This window comes from Procambarus clarkii, chromosome 6 (assembly GCF_040958095.1).
Source record: "Procambarus clarkii isolate CNS0578487 chromosome 6, FALCON_Pclarkii_2.0, whole genome shotgun sequence".
In the NCBI taxonomy this organism is placed as follows: Eukaryota; Metazoa; Arthropoda; class Malacostraca; order Decapoda; family Cambaridae; genus Procambarus; species Procambarus clarkii.
In genome coordinates this window covers 44147339-44170496 of record NC_091155.1, presented here as the reverse complement: position 1 = coordinate 44170496, position 23158 = coordinate 44147339, and positions in this window count along the sequence as shown.

Below are 23158 nucleotides of genomic sequence, written 5' to 3'. Positions count from 1 at the left end.
GTATCTTATGAAATCCAATGCCAGAATATATGTGCCTAAACCATACAACTTTTCCATTGTAATCATTGCTATCACCTTATATCATGATTGTTATATTGAATGCATATCTTACTATATTATACCTTGAAATATTCCTCAAATTATGCTACAATTTATATGTTGATAACCCTCAAATTTTACTTTAATGTACATAGTAATCTTTGTGATACTTTCTTACAATGTACCAGCCAATTTTTTTCCATTTAAGCTTTAAATTGCCTATTTAAAATTATCTGTTAGATTAAGGACCTGCCCAAAACACTATGTGTGCTAGTGGCTTTACAAGAATGTAAAAACATCAATGCTATGTACTCTCATAATCCCAGTGTGCTAACTTGTATATAAATAAATAAACAAATAGTATGTAAGTACTGTACAGCATTATTCATGTTGATTCTATACCTTATCAAGCAAGTTCAGCATAAGAAGAATACAAATGAATACAACAGATGTAGACAAACTTCAATACCTGATTTTCAATCCTTCGTAGAACCCGGCTTGCTGTATTTCGTTCTAAAGCCTTCTTGCCTTTAAGTAGAAAACGGGCTTCCTCTTCTTTCTTCATTAATTCTCTACTGTTTCGGAAGTCACACTGGCAGAACTTGCAAACATTGCTTCGGACATGCACACATTGTTTGCAGTTTGTGCATCTCCTCAAGAATTTTCCCTGAAGACCTGAAGGAAATAGTTTCTAATAAAATACTTATATTCAAATGACCTATGCTGCAAAAATTATAAGTTAAATTGTTGTTAAAATGTACTACAGTAATTAAATATATTATTTAAATTATGAAATAATCTACATTAACACTAGTGAGAGCAATGTTAAAAATTTTAGGACTGCATCTGGAAATAACTTTAATTTTGGATGTGATTAACCATGCTGTAACTCGTATAACAAAACTGAGAGGAGTTGAATCCAACAGCCTGATTGACCAGGCTGTTAATTTCAAGTGAATACTATATTATTGGAAGAAAAAAAAATTATATATATATATATATATATATATATATATATATATATATATAATCAATATTGTAACTTTTTTTGTGTAATGACGTTTTCAAATAAAGTTAGATAAATATACACACATACCAAAAGAATAAGGGTGGTAGGAGAAGAAAATATGAAAGTGTTCAGTGAGGATCCACAAGGTCTTCTCTGAGTACTCTTTATTTTCTTCTCCGAGGCTATGGGTCCCTACACTTGCACCAGAGGTGGTACCCCTCATATATATATATATATATATATATATATATATATATATATATATATATATATATATATATATATATATATATATATATATATGACAGTGTCAGATTCACCACCACCATCAAACACCACCAGCACCATACACCACCAGCATCATACACCAACAGCACCATACACCACCAGCATCATACACCACCAGCATCATACACCACCAGCATCATACACCATCAGCATCATACATCACCAGCATCATACACCATCAGCATAATACACCACCAGCATCATACACCACCAGCACCATACACCACCAGCACCATACACCACCAGCATCATACACCACCAGCACCATACACCACCAGCATCATACACCACCAGCACCATACACCACCAGCATCATACACCATCAGCATCATACACCATCAGCATCATACACCATCAGCATCATACTCCACCAGAATCATACACCACCAGCATCATACACCACCAGCACCATACACCAGCATCATACACCATCAGCATCATACACCATCAGCATCATACACCATCAGCATCATACACCATCAGCATCATACACCATCAGCATCATACTCCACCAGCACCATACACCACCAGCACCATACACCACCACCATGTCAAATGGACAGTGTTAACAAAATTATTCCCACATACTCCGTCACTATGTGATGGAGTACACATAGAACAGGGGACTGTAACAAATGTTCTAGCATAAAACTTTGTACAGTTTAGTAATTCCTTACCATTTGATGTACTAGGTAGATCCATGTTTGGTGAAGTTTTATAGCTGGAGCTGGAAGATCCTGTCGAGATGACTTCTTCAAAGAGAATAGCTTCAACACATTGTGTCTTGAGTCTTCCAGTACTTGGCCTACAGTTACCAGATCTGATTTACAGAAACTAGTGAACTATGGAGATAAGATTGTTAATAATATACTTTTTTTGAGATTCATATGACTTGCAGCTTAAAAACCAACCTTATTTTAAAATAGTACACTAAAGTACATAGCAAATTGCGAAATTCGTAGTTTTTTAACTACTTTAAAGCTAAATTCTCAAGCTTTGAAAATAAGCACAATTTGCTATTTTAAGCGGAATCTGGCAACTCTGATTTAGCATGTAAACATTGACTTGCATTCACAATGTAGTTATTTATTTTTCAACAATTTAAAACGAGTTATGAAAATACACACATTGGTACATTATTGCAAAGGCACTATACTATATATATATATATATATATATATATATAAATTGTTGCAAGTCGAGCAACAAATATTTTACATTGAACAACAAATGAGATTGGAAAAGCAGTATTGCCAAAATAGACCCCAGACACACCCTGTGGGTAGTAATGGACCCCCATACCGACCCTATGAGGGGTAGTGGACCCCATAATAACACTATGGGCGATAGTGGACACTATACAAACACTATGGGCGGTAGTTGACTTCATAGAGACCCTGTGGGCGGTAAGGGACCCCCTATCGACCCTGTGGGCGGCAGTGGACCCCCTATCGATCCTGTGGGCGGCAGTGGACCCCCTACCGACCCTGTGGGCGGCAGTGGACCCCTACCGAACGTGTGGGCGGCAGTGGACCCCCTACCGACCCTGTGGGCGGCAGTGGACCCCCTATCGATCCTGTGGGCGGTAGTGGACCCCCCCCCATATCGACCCTGTGGGCGGCAGCAAGTGGACCCCCTATCGATCCTGTGGGCGGCAGTGGACCCCCTACCGACCCAGTGGGTGGCAGTGGACCCCCTGCCGACCCTGTGGGCGGTAGTGGACCCCTACCGACCCTGTGGACGGTAGTTGACTTCATAGCGACCCTGTGGGCGGTAGTGGACCCCATACCGACCCTGTGGGTGGCGGTGGACCCCATACCGACTCTGTGGGCGGCAGTGAACCCTATATACTAATCCTGTGGGCGATACTGTACCCTATAGTCATCCTGTGGGGGCAATGGATGCCATACATATCCAGTGGGTGTTATTGTACCCCATACTTATTCTGTGGGTGGTTGGAGCCCCATACCCATCCTGTGGGTTATAGTGGACCCCATACTCATCCTGTGGGTGGTATTGGACCCCATACCTATCCTGTGGGTGGTTGTGAGCCCATACCCATCCTGTCGGTGGTAGTGGACGCAATACACATCCAGTGGATGGTATTGGATCCCATACCCTTCCTGTGGGTGGAAGTGATCCCCATACCATTCCTGTGGGTGGATGTGACCCCCATACTCATCCTGCGGGTGTTATTGGACCCCTTACCCACCTAACAGGTGGTAGTGGACCCTATACTAATCCTATAGTTTCCAATAATCCACACCATACCATCCTGTTTGCAGTAGTTTACCCTATATACATTCCAACATAACATCGTTTTCTGTTAGCGTTCCTACAAAACATTCTTTAAAGATTTCTAAAGCACAAACTATGGTATATAATATTGATTGGTGAAGCACTTATTCTATGTAATAATTTATTGTGCTTATTATAATTTACTAAGAACAACTAATATTTCTCAAAACAAAACTACGAGCCTTCAATAGGATATAGCTGATCTGTAATATTATAAGAGCATGGACAATAGTAGGTGAATTTCACAACCCATGTGGGACCTGAAAACTACAATTTTCGTTATAATTGAACCAATCACGACTATTCAGCTATCTACGTTGATGGACGAGTACTGTGAGACGTAAATTGGTACGTGAGGAAGAGTTTGAGCCTTGGTAAAAAAGTTAACTGGGAATATATCACATATGTACTAAATCACATTCCACATATTGACTTTAAGCACTAGTCATATATGTACTGTCTTGTGTGAGAACGGGTTGCAACGTCATCTCAGGCGTTTCTTGATGTCACCAGGTTACTGGGCCGTAAACTCCAAACCTTTCCTGACATTCTAAAAAAAGCAAGAGTAACCCCTGTCTACAAATGTGGTGATCTCACTGATGTTAACAACTACAGACCTATATCAATCCTGCCTAACTTGTCAAAAATATTCGAAAAGCTAATCTACAAGCAGCTTTACTCTTTTCTAGCCAAACACAATATACTTAGCTCTTGTCAATATGGCTTCAGACCCAAAAAAAGCACTAACGATGCACTTATTAGTATGATTAACTTAATTCACGCAGCTCTTGATAAAAAGGAGTTTCCTGTTGGGTTATTTGTGGACCTGCGTAAGGCTTTTGACACTGTCAACCATCAAAACCTTCTTCTTAAATTACATCATTATGGAGTCAGAGGACACTCCCTGCAATACCTCAAATCTTATCTTACTGACAGGCTCCAGTATGTTTCTGTGAATAATACAATTTCTCCCACCCTACCCATCAACATTGGTGTTCCTCAGGGCAGCATACTTGGCCCTCTCCTCTTTCTCATCTACATTAATGACCTTCCAAATGCCTCCCAACACCTCAAACCAATTCTATTTGCTGACGACACAACCTTCATTTACTCCAGCCCTGACCCCCTTGCTCTAAATGCCACAGTAAATACTGAGCTAGAGAAAGTCCATCTTTGGCTAACTGCCAACAAACTCACCCTTAACATTGACAAAACGTTTTATATTCTGTTTGGCAATAAATCCTCTAATCAGATAAATCTCAAAATAAACAATACCCAAATTTGTAACAAATTAGATGGCAAATTCCTTGGCGTTCTCATCGACCACAAGCTGAATTTCCAGGGTCACATTCTAAATATATCAAAAAAAGTTTCAAAAACTGTTGACATTCTTTCTAAGATCAGATATTATGTACCCCGCCCTGCCCTGGTTACTCTCTATTACTCCCTCATCTATCCATACCTCAACTATGGTATTTGTGCTTGGGGTTCTACTACCCAAAATCATTTACGTCCTCTTATTACCCAACACAAAGCTGCTATTAGGACAATATCCAACTCTGGCCCCAGACATCACTCGGTACCCTTACTCAAATCTCTGAATATGTTAGATATTAAGTCACTGCACATTCTCTCTTGTGTATTATACATATATAAAACGCTGAACTGTAATGCCAATCCTGACCTCAAAAGCTTCATTGAAGGTTGTAACAGAACCCATGAGCACCACACCAGGAATAAATACAGTTTTGATATTCCTAGAGTACGACTTAATCAAACTAGAAATGCTCTACAAATCAAGGGACCCAGAATGTGGAATGACCTTCCCAACCATGTTAAAGACTGTACCTCTCTCAACCAGTTTAAGATAAAAACTAAACACTACCTAATAAATTCCCTGTAACCCACCTCACTCCTTTATTGTCAACCCATGTCTGTTATTTTATTATTATTATTTTTTTTAATCAACACTGTTTGTCAACCTATTGTATTTGTGCTGCTTTTTCAGTCATGTTCCCCCTTTTTTTTATCTTTATTTGTATTTGTTTTCAACACTTTTTATTCTTTATGCTCAATTAGTATTAAGTTCTAGATATTAATGTTTTTCTTGCCCGAAACGCATTGCGTAATAGTGGCTTTAGGCATTGTATGTACTAGCTCTATCTATTTATCAATCCATTAATGTAACATCACTTGTATGTATGTACCTTACCTGAATAAACATATTTATATTTATTTATATATATTTAAACACCAACTGTGTATACCCTCGTACCGCCGACTTTAGGCCAAAGGAAACAATTTTGCGACCTTCTATTGGCGAGTCCCGGTACTCTGTAGGGAAACCGTGCCTTCCACCTGTGACCGCCTTACTTCTGCTTTCTTGTTACTTCAGATGACGTAATCATTAATCTTCCAGCGAAATTCTTGAGTACTGCTACGTGCTTTCCATTTCTTGACCTCTCCTCCAACACTGCTGGAATGGCTGCAGTCTTGATGACGCAGCAGGTGGGTAGTGGTGATCTCGAGACAGCTACCCCGGCGTTGTATGGCACCTCCGGTGACTGCTATAATGTGGACAGCTCGCTGGCCCTGACAACCTCGTTAGTGACGTGAGGCGTCGGCCGGGTGACTCTTGGACAGTCACTTATCCCCAAAGTAACTGATGTATGGGTTACTGGGTCTGGTGGGGGGAGGGCTTTGTGTAACGTGCCTCCCCCCTCGGTCTTTACAGACAAGGGTTCACGTGTGGCTGGAACAACTGGGTCGGTGTACCAATCAGACCTGGGAACAGACAGACACAACACAGCGGAAGCATAGATATACTCTGGGTTTGGTGGGGGTGGAACCCAAGAGCACGGTAAAAGTTGCTACCTGAGTCAAGTATAGACATAGTACACCTCATTGCCTTTACAGGAAAATCTAATGAATACTAAATTATACTAACCAAGGAAGTTACTTTACTGTACAGCGCGAGATCTCGTCACCATAGGGTGGCGAGACTGCACCGACGACCTAGGCTATGAGCAAAACCCTAGAGTCGCCTCCGCCGCCACCACCAGACCAGTAACACAGCAATGATCGAGGTCTGGATCGATCATGCGAATTAATCAACCTTGGGGCTTGATCCCCACTATAACCGATGACCTTGAGAGTTCTTAAGTGTGGAAATAATTAGACGGGAATGATGAATTCCGATTCGATGTTAGAATCGGCGCCCAATCCAACTTTACCTCGTGTGGACCACGTGACCAGGACAAGTTCACATAACACATGGAAATAATAAAATGCAAAATATTAACTAATTAATTTATTAAAAGAAAAACTAAAACAAAATCTAAATATGGTCACTCCCTGTCACTTTAACACTCCCTACTTGACCTGAATGGCAATAAGACTATCCCTATACATAACCATAGCAACTATACCTCTATGTTTTACCAGCTAAAGATGTTGGGCTGGTCTTGGGGAGAGGTAAGATGGTTGACCTCTCCCAGTTTTTTTTTTTTTTTTTTTTTTTTTTTGGAGATATATACAAGAGTTGTTACATTCTTGTACAGCCACTAGTACGCGTAGCGTTTCGGGCAGGTCCCTGGAATACGATCCCCTGCCGCGAAGAATCGCTTTTTCATCCAAGTACACATTTTACTGTTGCGTTAAACAGAGGCTACAGTTAAGGAATTGCGCCCAGTAAATCCTCCCCGGCCAGGATACGAACCCATGACATAGCGCTCGCGGAACGCCAGGCGAGTGTCTTACCACTACACCATGGAGACTGCACTTGAGCACTGCAGTTGCTCTTGTGTCCACACTGATCTCTTCCTCGTCTGGTCTACCCCAGACTAGAGCCTTGTATCCTTCCGCCTAGTCAAAGTTCTACCCAGTTACTAGCAAGGTTTAAGTTATAACAATTAACCTCTGTTGTACTTAATTGATCCAGACTGGTTGAATTATTTTACTGAAATTAAATTACACAAACATCTAACGGCAGAGCTGTTCCCGATCCCCAAAATGGTTAATTGGACTTAGAGAAATAGTAAACATGTCAACCCTGATGACCTATGACCGCCGGTCACTCCGCCTTACAAGTTAGATCTGATTCGTGACGTCACTGATGGTGACTTAAACTCAATAATTAGAATACTCTTGATATTGTACCCAGTACTATTATACAATACAATTTTAATACAAAATGAATAAAGGCTAATTTCTCTAAATTACTGAATACTATAGGATGATTCATTATACGCAGCTTATGAACAAAGCGTCGGTTATTTTCACCGCGAATTCCCCTGGGGTCAGGTCCCCAGGTCACCACGCGGGCTCAGGTTCCCGTTCTCTTTTGTCGATAAACCACTCTGGATAATTCTTACAACAGCCTAGTTTGTTACATCATTGACGTCAGTGGAATTAATAGGCTTTAGGTACAGAGACTGGATAGTTACCTGTAAGATAGTCCTTAACGTCAGTACTGGAAGATGGAATATCATTTGCAAGGGATGACCCAATGGAAGAGAAGAACCTATTGAACTCAATAGCAGAATCAGAGGCTGAAAGTTGACCATCGTTATTGGACAGGAGTGTTGGTTTGTTATTTAAAGTCTTCTTTGATCCTAATATTTGTGAAATTGTGCTCCAAGTTTTTTTAATGTTGCTCTTTATTTGGGTAAATTTATCTTCGTAGTATTTAGTTTTGGCTCGTCTAATTATCTTAGATAGCAATAATGAGTAATTCTTTGAGAATTCTTTGGAGACAATTCCTAACCTATACTTCTTCTCAAGGTCATGTTTTTTATTAATGGATTTAAGTATTCCCTTTGTAAGCCAGGGATTGTTAAGCCTTTTGGTTGTGACTTGTTTTGTAAGCATAGGACAGTGGGTGTTATAAAGGCTAAGAGTTTTTTGAAGAAAAGATTGCACTGCTAGGTTGATGTCCTCTATGTTACCTAACTCAGACTCCCAATTGACATTATCAGCAGCAGTTATAAAATTGTCTATAGCAGTTTCATTGTGCAGTCTAAAACTTAACTCTCTTGACTCTAGAGGTGGTTTGCTAATGTTAGTTAAGAGAAATGTGGGGTAATGGTTTGTAGTGCTATCGGTGATTATACCTGAAGTAAGTGGAGAGGTTATGTTTGTCCAGATGTGATCTAGAGTCGTGGCAGTGCTATCAGTGATTCTAGTAGGTCTAGTGATTAAGGGTATGAGGAAGCAGGAATTCATACAGTTGAGGAAGCTAACAGCAGTAGGGTGTTCAGGCTCGCAGAGGTCAATATTAAAGTCCCCTGCGATAATTAGATGGTTTTTGTTCAGTCTGTTATCAAGTATTAGATTTCTAAGGTTTGAATTGAATTCGGACACATCAGTGTTAGGAATTCTATAGACTGCACCCACAGACTTTACTGCTAGAATCCACTCAGTAAAACACCTAAACTATTGGGACCGACTAAAGAGCCTAAATCTGTACTCCCTTGAGCGCAGGCGGGAGAGATACATAATAATTTACACGTGGAAAATATTAGAGGGGGCTGGTCCCATACCTGCACACAGAAATAACATCACATGAGACCAGAAGACATGGCAGGATGTGCAGAATACCCCCGTTGAAAAGCGGAGGTGCAACAGGTACTCTGAGAGAGAACTCTATCAACATCAGAGGCCAGAGACTGTTCAACTCGCTTCCGCTACACATAAGGGGCATAACTGGCAATCCTCTCACAGTGTTCAAGAGAGAACTGGATAAGCACTTCCAAAGTATACCTGATCAACCAGGCTGTGACTCATACGTCAGGCTGCGAGCAGCCGCGTCTAACAGCCTGGTTGATCAGTCCAGCAACCAGCAGGCCTGGTCGACGACCGGGCCGCAGGGACGCTAAGCCCCGGAAACACCTCAAGGTGGGTGTTATAAAGGCTAAGAGTTTTTTGAAGAAAAGATTGCACTGCTAGGTTGATGTCCCCTATGTTACCTAACTCGGACTCCCAGTTGATATTATCAGCAGCAGTTATAAAATTGTTTATAGCAGTTTCATTGTGCAGCCTAAAACTTAACTCCCTTGACTCTAGAGGTGGTTTGCTAATATTAGTTAAGAGAAATGTGGGGTAATGGTCTGTAGTGCTATCGGTGATTATACCTGAAGTAAGCGGAGAGGTTATGTTTTTTCTGAGGTTGGAAGAAAACGTGCTCAGATTGGGGACTTGTTTATTTTATAATGGTAAAAAATAAATTAATATATAATAAAATAATAAATAATAAATTAATTATTATTATATAATAAATAATAATAATAACAAATAGTATAATGATAAGCAATTATTTTTAATGAATCAAATAGCTAATTAGGATGAATGATAAATAATTATTGACTAGTGCATAACAATAAAGTATTAAGGAATAATTATAATGAATAATAGTTAATGATAAAGTAAAAATCAATTACAATTAATAACCACATCCATAGGTAGTAAACGAAAGTTGCATTAATTTAATTACACTAATTACAATTCATGGGAATATTTCTTAGCTATCTGCAAGCTTATCACTTTGGGGATTCCGGCGGAGCACCCCCAAAGATACAGCAAATGCTTAGCATGCTAGAACAAGTGCCCCTTGAGCAATAAATTGCTGAAGGAACTAATCATAATACGAGTCCAAGATAAACTTAAAGGGAGAGGCATGTAACGGTTCTATTATTACGTAAAGTATGGTGACAATAAACACAGACACTAAGATACTATATATATATTTGGTCGATTATGCAGAAGTACACAGGTGATACTTTGGTGTGAGTTGAGCGCACTGAGCGTCGGTACAGTATCTCGCAAGTGTCTGCTCTAGACCACACTTGAAAGTAGACTAGTTAGTGTTTGCTATTCTGCTGCTTATATGCTCGGGCAACACCTCACCGTGTTGCCCGGGCAACGCCTCACCTCATTCATCTCCAAAGGTTGACAGGAATATTAACAATGCATTTGGAGCGAGTATATTATTGGGATAATCTACTCGCTACAGAACTCCCCCTTCCAGGGGATGAAAGGAAAAATACTGGATATCAAGGAACTTAGCTGGTCGGTGAATTGTACGACCTGCTCGCGTTACATAACCATCAAAGTTAACTTCCTCCTCTTCGCTGATGTCATATCTAACTGGGGTCGTAGGGTGGGAGGTCGCACAGGATCGTCCGTCGTCGTAGGATCAGGTTGTGGTGCGGCTGGTAACTGGGGTTGTAGGGTGGGAGGTCGTACAGGATCGTCCGTTGTCGTAGGTGGCGGTGCTGCTGGTAACTGTGGTCGAAAAGTGAACTGCGTAGTCGGCGGATGTGTCTCTGGAGGGATGTCTGGGGCAGCGTCATAGTGTGCAGGTTTAAGGCGATCGATGGAGATGTTTACCCGCTGTCCTCGGCGTTCAATGGTGAAGAACTTCGGTTGATTGATTGATTGATAAAGATTAAGCCACCCAAGAGGTGGCACGGGCATGAATAGCCCGTAAGTATTGAACTACGTTTGAAATATGATTATTTTTTAATTTTAGAGGGGTAGGACTGTTAGTATTCATTATAGGGCATGGGACTAAGGCTGGATAGGAGCTGAAGCTCGATACCAAATTATTGTATTTTAATACGTTTGAAATAGCTGTGTTTTAAATCTCGAAGAAAATCATTGGATACTAGAGAAGATGTATTAGTAAAACTACTCCATGGCTTTGTTTATATAAGTAAAACTGAAATAGTTTTAATGAAAGGAACTATGAATGAATGAACAATATGAAGGAGAGAGAGAGAGAGAGAGAGAGAGAGAGAGAGAGAGAGAGAGAGAGAGAGAGAGAGAGAGAGAGAGAGAGAGAGAGAGAGAGAGAGATAGAGAGAGAGAGACATGGAGACAGAGAGAGAGAGAGAGAGAGAGAGATAGAGAGAGAGAGAGAGAGATAGAGAGAGAGAGAGTTAGAGAGAGACATGGAGACAGAGAGAGAGAGAGACAGAGAGAGAGAGAGAGAGAGACAGAGAGAGAGAGAGAGAGAGCGAGAGAGATAGAGAGACAGGGAGACAGAGAGAGAGAGAGAGACAGAGAGACTGAGATAGAGAGAGAGAGAGAGAGAGAGAGAGAGAGAGAGAGAGAGAGAGAGCGAGAGAGAGAGAGAGAGAGACAGGGAGACAGAGCGAGAGAGAGAGAGACAGAGAGAGAGAGAGAGAGAGAGATAGAGAGACAGAGGGAGACAGAGAGACAGAGACAGATAGAGAGAGTCGCGGACCCTGGCGAAACGCAATGATAATGGCTGCCCCACCACTTCCGGTGTCGGAGGAGAAATACCCGGGCTAGTTGGAAAGTTGATCAGTCGGGCTCCAACCTGCGACCAGTACGCTTACCCCTCCGCGGACATTGAAAAACGCTTAAGGTAATGGTACACACCCTCCTGCAGGAGACTTTGCCCCCATCCTCACACACTTAGCACTTCCTGTAGGGACGTTAATGGTTTGTCTAACCACATAATGGCCCGCTGCAGTCTCACAACGAGAGTGACTTCACTCTTTCTTGACCCGAACACAGAAAAAGCCAGGTGCACTCCCGTGTCTTTTCCATGCATTTCTTACAACACCACTTAAGGGCTTCCTGTAGGGGAGTCAATGGGTTTGTCTAACCACATAATGGCCCAGAGCACTCTCTCCCGACGAGGGGAAGCTCCATCCAACCCCCACCCAAAACAACATAACAGACTGTGTTGCCTTCTCCTCGCATCTACACACTAACTCACGATCAACAAAATTATTATTATCGCATACTGGATTAAGGCTATGCAAAAAAAACACGCATACATATTCTTTTACTCCTTCCTCCCTCTTCCTTCTATTTTCTTACTCTATCACTTACTCTACCACTTACTCTCACACTACTCTCATCTTTCCTGACCACTTACCATAAACCCCGAGGACTAGACCCGCGCGGCGGAGGGGGGGCTGCACCTGCTCACACGCCACTCAAGACCGACATGTGCCAAACTTCCGGGAAAATCCATTACCCCCTGTGACTAGACACCCGCGCTACGACTACGACGTCGCGCACCACCTGGCACTCATCAACATAACTTACTCTCTTTCACCACCACTTACCCAAACACGCTCACACGCGTCCGAAACACCCCAAAACTTCCCCAAAAATCCACCCAAAAACCGGTGCGACTAGACACCTGCGCCACACCTGGCGGCTGGCACTCACGGAGTGCCACCTGGGAGCTGGTGCGCGCGGTTCTAGTCGTATATTACACTACTATGGCGAACCTTCAGCTATTCTCTGGTGCAGGTAGGCTTTGTTGAGATGTGAGAGTTTTTTGGTGATGATGTTTTTTATGTTCTCTAGGCTGGGTTGAATTGTTTTATGTATCACTGGATGACGAGTTGCCAATTTAGCAATTTCATCAGCTTTTTCATTTAATGGGATTCCAATATGGGATGGGATCCAGTTTAAAGTTATGTTGAGTCCTTTGCCTTTAGCGACTGCTCCAAGATACAAAATGGTGGTAATTATTTCCACATTATCTTTCCACTGTTTTTGTCCTAGTATTTGAAGTGCAGCTTTTGAGTCTGTGTGTATGATTGCATTTTGAGTGTTTTGTGCAATCACATATGCGAATGCCTGTTGTATGGCAAACAGCTCAGTTTGGGTTGATGATACTAGTCCTCCCAGTCTCCAATATGCCTGTACGCTGGTCGTGCAAAGAGCAGCGCCAGCACTCTCATTTTCTGTGTCCACCGATCCGTCTGTGAAGATGTGGGTGGCTCCTGCTACTGCTAAGCTATACATTTGCTCTTCTATTATGCGCCTTAGGATTGTCGGATCATAGGCAGCCTTTTTCATTGGGAGACTTTCTATTACTATTTTGAAAGTAGGCTCTTCTCACGGCGCGGAAGGAGTGTAATTTGGGTGTGGATGATCACCCTCTCTATCAAGAATCATGCTTTTTAAATGTAGTCTGTTTAGGACTTTTCCTGATCTTGCAACCCAAGAGTTTCCATTGTTTTGGCCTAGTCCAACCACCAAGGCCTGCCGTACTGGGATTGGATCAGAAGAAATAATTATCTTACTGATAATTGTAGCTGTCCTTTGTGATATTCTTTCTTGTAGAGAGGGCAAGCCCGTCTCCAGTCTAAGAGTTTCAAGCCTGGTCCACATAACATGTTCCCCTGGTCCCCAGACCCCACAAAAGTGGGGTCTGGGGGTGTGATAAGTGGCGTTGGGGTTAAGAATTCGCCCGGAAGCCGCAGGCTAGATCCGTATACTAAGTCTGCTGCCGAGAATCCACTGCCCTCCTTCGTGGCCGAACGGATGCCAAGCAAGACTAATGGAAGGTTGTCGATCCAATCATCAGGGCATGCTTGAGCTCTTAGGGCAGCTTTTAGTTGTCTATGAAAGCGTTCTACCATTCCGTTCGACTCAGGGTGGTATGCTGTGGTTCGGTTATGTGTGGTGCCGAGGAATTCCATAAGTTCCTTCCATAGATATGATTCGAACTGTCGTCCTTGGTCGGTAATGATGACAGAGGGGCTGCCCAAACAGGCGACCCATCCAGAGAGGAAAGCCTGGACCACTGACTCAGCTGAGATGTTGATTAATGGGATTGCTTCCGGCCATCTGGAGAATTGATCGATGCAGGTGAGTAGATAAGAATATCCTCTTGCCGACGGTAATGGTCCAACGATGTCTACATGCACCACCTCGAAACGGTCAGAAGGTAACGGAAACTGTTGAAGAGGGCTCTTTGTGTGACGATGTGTTTTCGCTCGCTGGCACTGGAGACATGAGCGAGTCCATCGTCGAACATCGGCATTGATTCCTGGCCATACAACACGCTCCGTTAGTAGTTTCTGGGAAGCACGTACTCCTGGATGTGCTAGGGAGTGAAATACTGAGAACGTTTTCCAGCGAAACTGGGCAGGAATGTAGGGCCTAAGTGCTCCCGTCCGTGAGGTGTCACAGATTATACTTCCGCCACATTCCATGGGAATCTCGATGAACCGGAGAGCTGTGTCAGATGTTCGTAATCGCTGCAGATCAGGGTCTTCCCGTTGGGCCTTACTGATTACACAATAGTCCACCTGAGCTGGGTTTGTCACGACGTGGTTTATGGTGGGTCGAGACAGTGCATCGGCTATGACATTATTAGTTCCTTTGACATGATGGATATCCGAGGTAAATTGGGAAATAAATCCCAGGTGGTTGGCTACTCGAGGAGAGTGAGCATCACCCTTGGCCGCCAGCGCATAAGTGAGAGGTTTGTGGTCTGTGAGGATGTGGAAGTTCCGCCCCTCGAGAAAGTGCCGGAAATGTTGTATGGCTGAGTAGATGGCGAGCAGTTCCCTATCAAAAGTGCTGTACTTCTCTTCAATGGGTGACAGGCGCGCTGAAAAGAATGCAATTGGGCGCCATTCTCCTTCAACGAGCTGTTGTAGTACAGCACCAATTGCTGTGTTTGAAGCGTCGGTAGATAGATTGGTGGGAGCGTCAGACACTGGGTGTGCGAGCAAGGTGAATTCCGCTAGCTTGTGTTTTATGTCGGTGAATGCTGTCTCTGCCTGGGGAGTCCACTCCAACGGAAGACGGGACGTGAGTTTCCGACCACGTAAGAGGTAGTATAAGTGTCGCAAGATGTCCGAACAATGTGGGATGAATCGATGATAAAAATTCACTACACCAAGAAATTCTTGCAACTTCTTTGGAGTAGATGGGCGCGGGAATTCCTTGATTGCCTCGATTTTCTTCTCTAGTGGTTGGACCCCTGCTGCTGACACACGGTGTCCCAAGAAATCCAGCTCTGGAACATGGAAAATACACTTCTCGGAGTTGAGCTGCAAGCCGAAGTTGCGCAGACGGGTGAGAAGGAGTCGGAGGTGTAGCAGATGTTCTGTTGTGCCGGAAACGTTGTATGTTTTGTTGGCGATGTACTGGCCACCAGCAGATCGTCAATGTAGGCGTAGCAAAAAGGAAGGTCCTTAACTACTTGGTCGATGAAGCGTTGGAATGTCTGGGCTGCATTCCGTAGACCAAAAGGCATCCGGACGAATTCAAACAGTCCAAAAGGTGTTGTGATCGCTGTTTTCGGAATGTCTGCCGGTTCCACAGGGATCTGGTGAAATGCCCGCACAAGGTCAATTTTCGAAAAAACGGTTGCGTTGCTCAATCCCTGTGAGAAATCCTGGATGTGTGGTATTGGGTAGCGATCCGGCAGAGTGCGAACGTTGAGAGCCCTGTAGTCTCCGCAAGGGCGCCATTCCCCTGGGGCTGTTTTCGGGACCATATGGAGAGGTGAAGCCCATGGACTGTTCAAAGGGCGGATTATTCCCGCCTCCTGTAGCTTATTGAATTCAGCACGTGCTACCGCCAGTCGTTCCGGTGCCAGGCGGCGTGGTCTGGCGAAGGTAGGTGCTCCCGTTGTAGTAATGTGATGCGTGATCGTATGTTGCACCTCTGGTCGAGGACTGGCGGGTTGGGTCACATCTTTGAATTCATCCAGGAGTGCTTGAAGTTCCGTAGATGCGACTGGGGTGACGATGTTAACTTGTGTAGAGGTACTAGGAGAGGCTCGAAGTACTGCACCTGCGGGATCCACCATAAGTCGATGGTGTTGCAGGAAATCCCATCCAAGAATGGGTTGTTCTACATCCGCTATGAGGAAAGTCCATGTAAAGCGACCCAGAGAGGCGAACTCGAGAACCAGGGCGCGGGTCCCATATGTACGGACGGACGTACCATTGGCGGCTCGTAAGTCCAAACCAGGAGTACGGGTTGGTTTGACCAGTGGGGGAGGCAACACACTAGCTGCTGCACCTGTGTCAACGAGGAAACGGCGTTTGGTTATGACGTCAAATATGTAGAGCAGTGTAGTGTTTGAAATGGCGGGGTCACTGGCCGTTAACAGTCCCCGCCGAAGTAGTTTCCCGACCAGGAACAAGGAGCCCTACAGTTGCGGGCTTGGTGTCCGAACTTCTGGTGGTAAGAACAAAGCTCTCCCCGATGTTCTCGCTGTCGCCTAGAGACTGATATTGGATTCGCATGGTACGTCCTCCCTGGGTGAAAGAAACGCCGGTTCTGGAGGACGTCGAGTTGTTGGGTGTCTGTAGTCTGCTGTGTTACACTGGGATGGGACAGCGTAGCGTTATCAGACGTCGTATGAAGCCGGTCTGCCAGTGTAGCCAGCTGGGCTAATGGGGTGGCGTCAGCCATACTGAATAGGGCCGGTTGAATTTGTTTTGGACAGAGTTGTATCCACAGTGATCTCACAATCTCGCTGGGGGCTGGGCCAGTTGCAGTATGCATCACATACTGAATATGCCGCAGAAGCTGAGCTGGTGTTTTGTCTGCTAATCTTTTGTCAGTGAGGAGTTGGTCCCTTTGTGGAATGCGGCGTTTCATTGCTGCCTGTAGAAGAGCGGCCTTCAATGCAGTGTACGTCCTGGTGTCCGGTGATGGTGCGGTGATGACAGCGGAGGCAGTGTGCATAGCCTCCGAGGTAAGTGTTGGCAGGGTACAGGCATATCGGGCTTTCTCAGTCGAAATTTCGTGAAGGTCGAAAATAGCCTCCATCTGCATGAACCAAAATTCTGGCTCATCTGCGTTGTATGCTGGAAACCTGGTAGATAAATCCACGACGAAGATCTAGTTTGTGACTAGGTGCTCTTTTTCACTCACTGGGTCACCAATGTAACGGTTCTATTGTTACGTAAAGTATTGTGACAATAAACACAGACACTAACATACTATATATATATTTGGTCGAATATACAGAAGTACACAGGTGATACTTTGGTGTGAGTTGAGCGCACTGAGCGTCGGTACAGTATCTCGCAAGTGTCTGCTCTAGACCACACTTGAAAGTAGACTAGTTAATGTTTGATTGATTGATGAAGATGAAGCCACCCAAAAGGTGGCACGGGCATGAATAGCCCGTAAGTGGTGGCCCTTTTGAGCCATTACCAGTATCAAGAGCTGATACTGGAGATCTGTGGAGGTGCGAATGCACCCTGCATGACGGGAGATGTCTCCCTTGTGAATGTGTTAAGATGAAGATGAAGCCACCCAAAAGGTGGCACAGGCATGAATAGCTCGTAAGTGGTGGCCCTTTTGAGCCATTACCAGTATCAAGAGCTGATACTGGAGATCTGTGGAGGCGCGACTGCACCCTGCGTGACGGGAGATGTCTCCCGGACCAAGTGGTGAAGTTAATGTTTGATTGATTGATGAAGATTAAGCCACCCAAGAGGTGGCACGGGCATGAATAGCCCGTAAGTGGTGGCCCTTTCGAGCCATTACCAGTATCAAAAGATGATACTGGAGATCTGTGGAGGCGCAACTGCACCCTGCGTGACGGGAGATGTCTCCCGGACCAAGTGGTGACCAAATGGTGGTGACACTGCTAACTGATTGATTGATGAAGATTAAGCCACCCAAAAGGTGGCACGGGCATGAATAGCTCGTAAGTGGTGGCCCTTTTGAGCCATTACCAGTATCAAGAGCTGATACTGGAGATCTGTGGAGGCGCGACTGCACCCTGCGTGACGGGAGATGTCTCCCGGACCAAGTGGTGAAGTTAATGTTTGCTATTCTGCTGCTTATATGCTCGGGCAACACCTCACCGTGTTGCCCGGGCAACGTCTCACCTCATTCATCTCCAAAGGTTGACAGGAATATTAACAATGCATTTGGAGCGAGTATATTATTGGGATAATCTACTCGCTACAATATATATAAATATTTAGGCATATATGTTGGATATACCCATGAGAGTTTGGAAGCTGAGATGAACAGACTGTTGGGTCAATTTCGGAAGAGATTACAACCTCTGAAGGCCATGGCATGCTGTGGAAAGGGAGTGGGAGTCGATTGATGATTGATGAAGATTAAGCCACCCAAAAGGTGGCACGGGCATGAATAGCCCGTAAGTGGTGGCCCTTTTAAGCCAATACCAGTATCAAGAGCTGATACTGGAGATCTAGCTGTGGAGGTGCGAATGCACCCTGCATGACGGGAGGTCTCCCTTATGAATGTGTTAAGATGAAGATGAAGCAACCCAAAAGGTGGCACGGGCATAAATAACCGGTAAGTGGTGGCCATTTTAAGCCATTACCAGTATCAAGAGCTGATACTGGAGATCTGTGGAGGTGCGAATGCAACCTGCATGACGGGAGATGTCTCCCTTGTGAATGTGTTAAGATGAAGATGAAGCCACCCAAAAGGTGGCACAGGCATGAATAGCTCGTAAGTGGTGGCCCTTTTGAGCCATCACCAGTATCAATAGATGATACTGGAGATCTGTGGAGGTGCGACTGCACCCTGCGTGACGGGAGATGTCTCCCGGACCAAATGGTAACCAGATGGTGGAGTGGGAGTCCCTGTGCTACGAATGATATACTTGAGTACTGTAAGATCTCTTACTGATTATGCTGCACCTGCCATTTCAAGTTTTGGTAAAGGTAGGATGGGCAAGTTGGAGAAGGTACAAAATGAAGCCATGAGAATTATCTTAGGATGCCCAAGAAATGCTATGATTGAGATAATGAGGATGGAGTTGAATCTGCAGAGTATTGGGGATAGAATTTCAGAGATAAATGTAGCCTCTGCCATTAGATTAATGAGAGGTGGGGGAGCTAATGAATTAATCCTCTCGGTTCAAAAGGTGGGAAGTAGTGAACAGTGTATGATGAAGAAGAGAGTATATATGAATAAATTATGTTATAGTGTTATAAAGTATGATGTTATTACAGAGTGTATTGCTGTGCCCAAGAGAAAATTTACGCCACCATGGGAGGATTGTAATGTAGATGTAGTAATTACTCCCTTGCATAAGAAAAAAAAGTATGTATGAAATAGGAGAGCTGAGGGTAACATATGATTGTATAATTAGAAAACTGCCTACAGAAAACACTCTACATGTATCAGATTCAGATTCAGATTCAGATGTTTATTCAGGTAAGGTATATACATACAAGTGATGTTACATTAATGGATTGATATATAGATAGAGCTAGTACATACAATGCCTAAAGCCACTATTACGCAATGCGTTTCGGGCAAGAAAAACATTAATATCTAGAACTTAATACTAATTGAGCATAAAGATTAAAAGGTGTTGAGAACAAATACAAATAAAGATAAAAAAAAAAGGGGGAACATGACTGAAAAAAGCAGCACAAATACAATAGGTTGACAAACAGTGTTGATTAAAGGAGTGAGGTAGATTACAGCTGGACTCGTGGATATTGTGATGGGTCAGTAGCTAGGGATGGGAAAGCAGGATGTGGAGTCTTGATCAGGGAGTACACTGACATCGGCACTGTAGATACTGTTATTGGACGCCGCTTAACTGACAATGTCTCTTCAACTCAGGCTGAACTCCAAGGAGTATTAGCATGATTACAGGAAGTAGTCAAATGTGGTAAAAATGCTTGCTTCTTTATTGACAGCAGAGGAGCGTTAGTGTCTTTAAATAGCAGACGCCCAGTATATCAGAATATTGTGATAGAGTGTAGAGAGAATGTTAAGAGACTAGAAAAAACTGGGTATAAAGTAAGATTCATGTGGATCCCTTCACATGTGGGAATACTGTTGAATGAGGTAGTTGATGACATAGCGAAGAGAGCCACTGAAAAAACTCTTGTTGATGTTGTATGTCAGTTAACCTTGAAACAAATAAAAACAAGAATCAAGATGATTCAGGAGGGTGAAGAAATGATAAAGAGAATGGCAATGGTGGACAGTAGTAACACACTTAAGAATTATTCAATAATAAATACAAATTCGTCCTTCACTTATGGTAAAGGAAAGTCTACTTGGAAGGATTCAATTTACATGAGATTAAGATTAGGATATAAATATATCTGGTAATACGGTGTTGATGTCAGTGAAAAAGATAAGGAGTGTAAATTATGTAGTATGCCGCACGCCCACACCTTAGAACATTATGTATTAGAGTGTCAACTTATTGAAACTATAGAAATAAGGAAATAAATAGTGTACCACATCAAATTGTTTGGATGTATGATAATGGTATAATAGACAGTATACTTAGGAGCTACAAGAATTTTGCCCCAAGAGTGTAACAATTATATGCTGTACTTACTATATTAACCTGCAATGTTAAATGGGATTCTTGTAATGTTATTTGTCTATTTGTACTCACTGAATTTGTGCGCCCCTTGAGGGACTTGAAGTAGAGGGGGATAGAAATAGCCTAAGCTACTCTATCTCTTTGAGATGTATTTATTGCTTATCTCAATAAACATACTTGAACTTGTGCGCGATGTTGTCAGTGTACAAAGCGTCTTGTATCCTTCCAGCCAGCGGTGGTGCTCCTTCTCTATTACAAATTTGTTTATGAATGTATTTGCTTATTGTCTTGCCTACTTTTTGTGGATCTGCTTGTATTCTATTTATTACAACTTGTTTATTACCAATCATATATACTGATTGATGATTTATTTGATTGAAAAAAAAAAATAAATTTAATATAACAATGTGCTTTAATATACTTACTTATCTCTCTCATCTCATTTTTCTCTTGTAATGTATCTTTATCATTTATCAATTCTGATTGAAATTACCTACTTAAAATTATCTGCTAGATTAAGGACCTGCCCGAAACGCTGCGCGTACTAGTAAAAAAATAAATAAAAAATAAAATGTTTATTTAGGTAAGGTACATACATACAATAAATTTTTACAAAGATTGGTTGACTTATAGGTAGAGCTAGTCCATACAATGCCTAAAGCCACTATTACGCAAAGCGTTTCGGTCATGATAAACTTAAATGACAAGCTTAATACTAATTGAGTATAATGAGTAGAATGAAAACAAGAAATGAAAACATAGATGAAAAAGCACCACAAATACAATTAAGTCGACAAACAGCGCTCATTAAAGAAAAACAGACATTGGTTGACAATAGAAGGGTAAGGTAGGTTACAGGGAATTTATTAGGTATAGCTTCGTTTTTAACTTAAACTGGTTGGGAGAGGTACAGTCTTTAACATGGTTGGGAAGGTCATTCCACATTCTGGGCCCCTTGATTTGTAGAGCATTTCTAGTTTGATTAAGTCGTACTCTAGGAATATCAAAACTGTATTTATTTCTGGTGTGGTGCTCATGGGTTCTGTTACAACCTTCTATGAAGCTTTAAAGATCAGGATTGGCATTATAGTTTAGCGTTTTATATATGTATAATACACATGAGAGAATGTGCAGTGACTTAATGTCTAACATATTCAGAGATTTGAGTAGGGGTACCGAGTGATGTCTGGGGCCAGAGTTGGATATTGTCCTAATAGCAGCTTTGTGTTGAGTAATTAGAGGACGTAATTAAGTGATTTTGGGTAGTAGAGCCCCAAGCACAAATACCATAGTTGAGATATGGATAGATAAGGGAGTAATAGAGAGTCACCAGGGCAGGGCGTGGTACATAATATCTGATCTTAGAAAGAATGCCCACAGTTTTTGAAACTTTTTTTTATATATTTAGAACGTGTCCCTGGAAATTCAGCTTGTGGTCAATGAGAATGCCAAGGAATTTGCCATCTAATTTGTAACAAATTTGGGTATTGTTTATTTTGAGATTTATTTGACTAGAGGATTTATTGCCAAACAGAATATAGAAAGTTTTGTCAATGTTAAGGGTGAGTTTGTTGGCAGTTAGCCAAAGATGGACTTTATTTAGCTCAGTACTTACTGTGGCATTTAGAGCAAGGGGGTCAGGACTGGAGTAAATGAAGGTTGTGTCGTCAGCAAATAGAATTGGTTTGAGGTGTTGGGAGGCATTTGGAAGGTCATTAATGTAGATGAGAAAGAGGAGAGGGCCAAGTATGCTGCCCTGAGGAACACCAATGTTGATGGGTAGGGTGGGAGAAATTGTATTATTCACAGAAACATATTGGAGCCTGTCAGTAAGGTAGGATTTGAGGTATTGTAGGGAGTGTCCTCTGACTCCATAATGATGTAATTTAAGAAGAAGGTTTTGGTGGTTGACAGTGTCAAAAGCTTTACGCAGGTCCACAAATAACCCAACAGGGAACTCCATTTTATCAAGAGCTGTATGAATCGAGTTAAGCATACTAATAAGTGCATCGTTAGTGCTTTTTTTGGGTCTGAAGCCATATTGGCAAGGGCTAAGTATATTGAGTTTGGCTAGATATGAGTAAAGCTGCTTATAGATTAGTTTTTCAAAATTTTTTGACAAGTTTGGCAGGATTGATATAGGTCTGTAGTTGTTAACATCTGTGGGATCACCACATTTGTGGACAGGCGTTACTCTCGCTTTTTTTAGAATATCTGGAAAGGTTTGGAGTTCAAGTGACTTGTTGAAGAGCAAAGCAATAGCAGGGGCTAAAGATCTGGAGGCTTTTTTGTAAATTAAAGTTGGTATCTCCTCAAGGGCACCAGACTTGGTTTTAAGGGAAAGGATTATCTCATTGACGTCAGTGGAGTTAATAGGCTTTAGGTACAGAGACTGTGGATAGTTACCTGTAAGATAGTCCTTAATGTCAGTACTG